This window comes from Mangifera indica, chromosome 15 (assembly GCF_011075055.1).
Source record: "Mangifera indica cultivar Alphonso chromosome 15, CATAS_Mindica_2.1, whole genome shotgun sequence".
In the NCBI taxonomy this organism is placed as follows: domain Eukaryota; kingdom Viridiplantae; phylum Streptophyta; class Magnoliopsida; order Sapindales; family Anacardiaceae; genus Mangifera; species Mangifera indica.
In genome coordinates this window covers 10473352-10482292 of record NC_058151.1, presented here as the reverse complement: position 1 = coordinate 10482292, position 8941 = coordinate 10473352, and positions in this window count along the sequence as shown.

Genomic DNA, 8941 nt, shown 5'->3' with positions numbered 1-8941 from the left:
TAATCCATATCGTTTTCGATCTATATTATATCATATTTTAAGACAAATATAATTTATCTTAGGATACTGATAATTATGATAACCAAGGTCAGACTTTCATTCATTTATATCTATAATTTTAAATTATCTATTCATATAATGATACATCATTATCTATATATAAAATTATACACTTTATTTATATACATAACTCTACTCTAAAAGTTATTATTAAATATTAAAATATTATATGTTAATATGCGATTACTTCATATAATATTTTATTATATTTTAATAATCTTTTTATAAATATAATTAAAATTAAATAACTATATATAATTATTGTGTTTGATTAGATATGGTAAAATAAAACTAACTATTATTTTACTTCAATACACTAAAAATAATTAATTATAATTATTTTAAAATATTTTTTATATTACTTAATATATTAATAATAAAATTATATATATTTATTTTAAATATATAAATTGATAAATATTTCATTTGTATTATAAAATAATTAAGTGAATTTAAATTAATAATATAATATAATATAATCACATTATAATATACATACAAAAAATAAATATATATATATATAATATTGTTATTATATTAATTGAAATTAACAGTACTTTTGTCTTTAAAAATGAATTATGAGAAGAAAAACTATACTAAATTGAAGAGAAATATTTTATTTTGTGTCATGTAAATCCAAAGTGTATTAATTAGTTTAGACGTGAGAGAATAGAATCTCATACCAATCAATGTTTTGAAAATCTGATCGGTCAATTAATTTGATCGATTTGATTAAAAGTTGAAATGTAATCTGATTTGATTTTTATGTAATTATTGATCAATTGAAAGATTTAATTTCATCATAATCAATTGTCAAATCTAATTATTTGATTTATTCTTATTGGACTAATTTTATTTTTAATAATAATAATAAAAAAATAATATTATGTGTATTTATATTAAAATAAAAATATATATATTTATGTATATTATTTTATGATTAGATATTATTTTATATTTAATTCAATATTATTCAATTATATGATAACGTATATTAAATATATATCTATTTATTTATTCAAAATAAATAAGTATAATTTGACTTATAATAATCCTAGTTAGTAAAAATGTGAACTATTTACATTCCCATTTAATTCCAACTTTAAACACATCATTCCAAATTTTTGTACATAAAATGTATTAAATACGTATTTTATATGTTTTCTACATTAAACATATATTTTTGCTATTTTTTATATTTACTATTTTTAATAAATTTTTTAAAGTATAAAAATGTCTATTGTATTTTCAATTTATTACCATAATGTCATAATTATATTAAACAAAAAAATTCAATTTTTTGTCCTCTAAATACTTAATCTCTCCCAATAATTTTTGTTGATTATTGAATTTTGAGTATATATTATGTTATATTAAGTTTAATAACGATTAGATATTTTTACGTTTGAAATATTATCTAAAAAATCTATAAAAATTTTTAAAATTGTGATTAATATTATTATATTTTTAAAAATATATTATTGATAATGTGTCATATATATATATATTTTGTATCCAAATTTTATAATAATTTTTTATAAACATATTTTTAATAATTTATCATATTATATTTATATAATTTTATTCTATTTTTATATTTACTAACTAAAATAGTAATATCAACTTTAATTTTTTTTTTTTAATGGTTATATCCTCCTATTAAAATGACAAGTAGGTAGTTTACTGTTCTTCATTTTGGGATGACTTCTTTTACACATAATGGCAGCTAGGTAAGGAGAATTGCCACCTCTCCAATTCTCTTAATTATCTTCTTTTACATTTACTCAAGCCAATTTTGTCCAATTCACATCATATCAATATGATATTAAGTGGATTCCTATCATTTTGATACAAGTTGAATTACGCTATTTTAAAATAATTTTAACTAAAATTATTTTATTTTAATACGATTTCAATTAAAATGGGCATCTACGATTATTTTAGATATTAAAATTTATTTTTCAAATACAAGTAAAAGTATATTTAATTAAATTTAAAGGGAAAATGTGATTTATTTGTAAGAACCATTAAAATTTATAGTGAATATTTTTATCGAATATGTATCTAAAAAATTAATTAATTTTTTTAACAATATTGTAAGGAAAGTAAAAAATATCATAAAATATATTATTTTGACATAATTTATATAAAAAATAATAATTCTCTATTAGTGGTAAAATAAAATTGATATTACATAAATAACAGAACAAATTAAAATGTGAATACAATCTTTTTGTATGTTAAGTAATAATTGAAAAAACAAATTAATAAAAATAAAACTATATATATTTATTTTGAATATATAAATATGTATGTATTTAATATGTGTTATTATATGATTAAATAATTTTAAATTAAAGATAAAATAACACTCAATCACATAATAATAAATATGAGTATGTACTTATTTATGTACTTAAAATAAGTATACATAATATTGATCAAAACAAATACGACTAACCCCTAAATCAGGACGAATCCAACACATTTTCATGCTTGATCTTCACAAAGTTAAAGGTTGTCTCTCATAAAAATCACACACCATTTTTATGAGAAATGACAAACAATGATGATAATTATAACTACTTGAACGGAGGGGTGTGTAAGGTTTGATTCGAACATTTGTCATATTTATAAAATTTTTATTTATCCAATATAATAATTATAAGTTTAATCATTATACTCTAAAATTTATTTATCCAACTAATCTGAGCAGGGTTTAATGTTATAAACCAAATCAAATTAAATAAAAAAATTACAGTTTAGTCTAATTTAGTTCATGATTTAAGCATATATCCTTTTTAATAAAATGATATGGAACTGACAGAGAGCAAAGAATTTCATTCAACATAATTTTTTAACTACATTGGTAATATACCTGCAGTTTGAAAATCTGAAATAGAAACACAGCTATATGCTCAAACTCAAATGGGTTTTAAAAAATCTGAAATACGAATTTTTTTTAATCCTATATTGAGTGTTGTATCGTACAAAACAATTTTAAAAAAATAAAATATTAATAAAATAATAAAAAATATAATTGACACATTATTATTTTAGAAAATATTATAAATACCTTTAAAAACTTAAAATTTTTCATATACATTTTTATTATACAATCATTTTTTTTAAATGTATCAATCTATATCAATATTATATATTATATTATAAGATACGTATTATATCATTTAATATATTTATTATATTAAATTAATTTGACACACCTTATAATATATACCGTCTTACACATATATCTTATCTTAATGTAGGACACTGATGTTCACTGCAGTTATTATGAGTACCATTTACTAAAACTTTAATAGCTTGACCAACATCTAAATCATCATTGGGGTCAATTTATATAATACAATTATTCTTCACAACAATTGGACTAATATATCCTACAAAAATAAACCCCACTAGGAATGTTAAGTCAGCGCTCATCTATTTTAGGGTGATCAAATTCAAAACCAAAATGATGAACTTCAAAAACAGTAGTAGCCAAATTCAACTTCATATCAATCCAACTAAACTTAAAATTAGTTGAAAAGAGAAAAACTTCATATCTTTATGAAGAATGAACCTCGCATTGACATTGAAAATAGCCATAAAAGTGGCATAAAAACTAAAATGGACAAATCAAGCGAAATACTCACAAGTTGACAACAAAGTCAATCGCCCAAGAGAGTGAGACATTATAGAAAGTTCAGTGACAACGTGAAGAACTAATTCAAGTAAGAAATGAGATATGATTGAGATGTCAATAGTGATGTTGCCACCCGCATTGTTCAATTACAATTAGAAGCTGTTGCGATGATTCTAATATCAAATATTATGTATATTAAGAGAACCATACCTTAAAATTTAATTGTTGGGATTGAAATGCTCAAAGTTATGTAAACCCCAAATTTAGAGGCAACAATGGGTCATGTTAGATTGAATTGGCTCTAGCGCGACTCACCATACCTACGGGTTATGCCAAGTCAAGCCCCGTATTTTAGTGGGCCAAGACAACCCGCAAATAATTTAGGGCCCATGGCACAACCAACACTTTAGGGGATATGTTGTCCCAAACCTTTAATAGACCCGCTTGCAGGACTTTACTGAGTTATCTTATTAATTATATAATAAAATATTATTTTTAATTTAATAATTATATAAAATTAAATAAAATTCATTTTCAAATTACTAATCCAAGGAAAATATCCTTAAAATTTTATTGATAATCCCTCTTATTGGCTTGTTTTCTCTAATTACATCATCGTGGCGTACTTGACGCTTGATCTGGGATAGTTGTTACTTATGCGCTTCGTCAACATAAGCACCAAGAAACTCATGCTTATGACTATTAGACAATATCACTTCTCATTTTTGTTTTATCTGTTACTTCACTTTTTGTTTAATGTCAAACAATTTAGTTTCAATTTAGTTTTTACAATTTTATTAATTATTTTTTTCCTTTCAGAATACTTTGATAATGAAAAAACCTAGTATGTTCTAAAACGAAAAAAAATATTCACATGATTGGGATGAATTCATTTTGTAGATTCAAATGGAAAAGAATTGGTGTAGTATAAACCAAGGTTTTTAAAACCGAACCAGAGTAAAAATCATTTTAAGTATTGGTTCCAGTCGGACCATTTGGGCCGATCAGTTTGACCGGAATTCTAGTTTTATGTAATAACCTAAAAAAATTATATCTAATTACATATGTTTTACATACTAAAGTTTATGTTATGCATACTTTTCACAATTAAAAATATATGTATTATTGAACATTAATTTAATAAGTAATAACCATTAACTTTGCATCAAAACAAAACATATGCATTAAAAAAATCAAATTCAACAAACATATGCATTATTGAACACCCAAACAAAACACAAATCTAATATATGCATTAAATAAAATATAGCACCAACCAACCAACATAAAAATTATTGAATAAATAATATTCAATTCAATATTTAACAAAACATATACAAAAAATAATTCGTCTAATATAAAGTTTAATAAATAAGTAATTGATCATTTTTCATCATCACTAATGATAAAATATCCTGTCATCGCTCCTGTTGCACCCTCTATCATTTGTTCAGCTTTTACAACATCCTCTTCAATAACATTATCTATAAAATTTATAGTTGAATTTTTTATTTTCTTTCAACCTAAAAATCAATCATTTATGCAAGTATATAAATATTTGTATAAGTGCCAAAAAATAGTTTTTACCTAAAAAATTATGTGAAAAATCATAAATCATTGAATCATTATTGATGGGAATAGATCCTTCTCCATAAAACATTTGATCCAATTTATCTACATTAAGTTTACTAAACTCTTCTTCCTCGTCCACTATACAGAAGTCAGTTTTATCGATACGTTCATAATCAGTTGGATTAAAATTTGATTTCTTGTAACATAACTTAAATAGTCAAAATAAGAAGAAGTAAAAAATTAAAATATTAAAGAGCAATATACCAATAGCTATTAAGTAGGGTAAAATCATATGTAAAGTTGTAAATAATCAATTAACGTGATAAAATACATGTAATAAAAATATTCAAAAATGTAATGATGCATAAATAACAATTGTGTTACCTATTTTGCAACCATAAGTTATAATAAATAAAAACAAGATTATTTATACTTTGATGTTCTAATCTATTTCTTCTCTTAGTATGTATGCGTTCAAAAACACTCCAATTACACTCACAATCTGAAAATGTTGAAGTTTAACTAAAAATTTTAATTACAAGCTTCTGTAAATTGGGATTATTGTATCCATATGTTCTCCACCATTCATCTAATACAAAATAACATGTAAATAATTATGTAATAAAATTTTATAAATTAGAAAAAGAATTGAGACATGAAAAAATATATAAATTAAATTCATACCATGTTGCGTGGTTTTGCATATTTCAATAGCAAGCTGATGTGAGAAACTTCCCTCACAATCACAAAACATTCGACTCTCTTCCACTAACTTCGCCTTATTAACATTAAACATACATGTTTTACTCTTAACAATATCTAAGAAACCCTACAATACCTTTTGTTTTGTGCAAAAAAATTCATGATCATATTGAAAGGCAGGATTCAAGTAATATGCAGCTGTATGAATACCTTGACGCAATGTCCTATCCCACCTCAACTTGATTATTTGAGTATAAGCTTGTATAATTTTTTTTTATTCTTTGAAAAACTTTTTTATCCCCAACCTAGCTCTATACATTCCATCATAGACATATCCTAATAAAGGTCTCTCATCTGAGTTCACAATACGAAGCAAACGTATTAGAAGACCCATAACTTTTACAATTATACCTATTTCGTTTCAAAAATCATTATTCAGAATTATGGTCACAACCTCTTTGCCCTGATTACTCTTTACATATCTAGAATCAATAAAAAAATCTGTCAGTGACCATTGCTTGTAAGTCATGCTTATGCTCAAAAAGGCTTTGTAATGCGATGAAAATCGTAGTAAACTGGGTTGCACCAGGTCATATAATTTCTCTCCATCGTTCTCTTTTCCTTAACCAAGCTATCAATAATGTATGATTATAAATAAACTTTGTCACAAAAGATGCACATTTGGAAATTCTAACTATGTGATCCATTTCACCAATATCTTTCAAAATCAAATTAATACAGTGTGCTGCACCAAATGACTAAATAATATTTTTATATTTTTCACATAATAATCCTCTAACTACTTGATAATTAGCTCTATTATTAGTCATAAAATGGACAATACTTTTAGGCCCAACCCATAATACTATTTCGTCAAACAACTCAAATAATATGTTTGTCCCTTTTACAACATCAGATGCATCCACTAATTTGATAAAACAAATCCCTTTTGGGCAATATACTAGAAAATTTATCAACAATCTACTAGAAATGTCTATCCAACCATCAATCATAAGTTTACAACTAACATCTTCCCAATTTTTTTGTAACTGTCAATAAGTAATTGCACTTCCTTCTTTGAATCGTTTAACAAATTTACTTGTGTTTCATAATATGTTGGCTACTTATATCTAGACCCAATTGCAATTATGACATTTAACATAAGTTGAAAATTAATAGAATTTAATGCATTAAGAGGGATGCAAGTATCATATAAAAACCTCACAACAGTTATGTTGGCTCTCTATTTGACTTTTTTTTTCAACAAAAACACTTCTTATTGAAGGTTAAGCCCCACTAGTAGTCATTGGAGCAAAAAGATCACCAACCCCAATCGATCTTTTTCTTTTTGAATCATTTGTAAGTCTAATTTGTTTTCTAGAGGACCCAGTACCAGTATTGCCTTCAGTCACGTTCATAGGAGACAAACCTTCAAATTCTTCAATTGCAATATCACTCTCAAATGGAGGTATAGTAGCACCAAAAAGAGTTGCATGCCTACAAAATTCTTGTCTTTCTTTATTTTTTATTGCATTCTCATCTAATGCATTGACCATTTGATATCTAACATCATGAGGAACTTTAGCGCATGGACCACTATCTTCTTTTTTCTCGACCAAATGTTGTTTTATTCTATATATACCACCTCCTTTAGTTGTCTTACCACAATATAAACAATTCAACATCTTCCTTTCATTCTCATCTATACTCTCAGAAACATGTGTCCAAGCAATATCACCTTTCACTCGACATGGTGTTGAAGAAACCCCAGATCCAGATGATGACATACTTCCACTTTATCTATCTCTTGCATATAAAAATAACAATAAAATCAAAATACCAATTAATATACACACACATATTAAATATATATTAAACAGTAAAAATAAAAAACTTTTATAATTCACATATGTAATGTTTGAATTGTGAAATAAAATTTCGGTGTATATGAGCAATAAAGTAAATAATAAATACCACTTATGCAAATAAATGTGTATATCTTTATCATATTATATAATTACATTTTTAAAGTATAACTTTTAATTTTAAAATTTAATACCAATAATATTTGTTATATGAAAGTCAAAGACTCAAAAACTCATAATCAATTTTATTATTAAATTCAACTGTTGAATTTCATCATACATAATTTCATACATTCTTTATAAACAATAATATTCGCAATTTTGATCACTAAGCTGGCTTGACAGAATAAAATTGTCATATATTGATTTATTATATATAAATAAGGTATCACAAAATACTGATATTCAACTTCCAAATTCTTGGAAACTAACCACATTATGAATGAAATACATTCAGTCCAGATATTTAATACAGATAGTAATAAAATTACAAATTAAAAATAAGTCAATTACAAATTAACAATAACATATTGAATTGACAAAAACAATAAGTTAATTACAAATTGACAATAACTAATTGTCCTATTATTAAACACCAAAAATCATAACACAAATTGACAAGCACCAAAGCCATAACACAAATTGACAAGCACAAAAAGCCAAAACTTGTTAAATTAAAATTTAAAATATCACAATGTTGACTTGTTGTGCACTATTTGACCAAATTATTAGAAGAAAAAATTTTAAAAAACATTGTGTAATATGCTTCAGAGTTTAAATAAACAGTATACAAAACAAACCTTTTAATTTAAACAAACTGTTTACAAAGCACAAACAAATTTAAATACTATTTGAACTTCAGTTTGAACTTTAAACATACTTCAGAATTTAAATAAATAGTTTACAAAGCCTTACAAAGGACCAGTCTGCCATCGTTGCCATTGATGTATAATCACCGATCATACCACAACGAGAACTCATTGTTGTCAACTGTCGTCTGAGCTTGAGAAGTCGCCATGAAAGGTTGCAAATATAGCTATGGATATTGTTGTCTTGTGAGCCTGCAATTGAAACCAACACCCCTCGGTGTCATCGT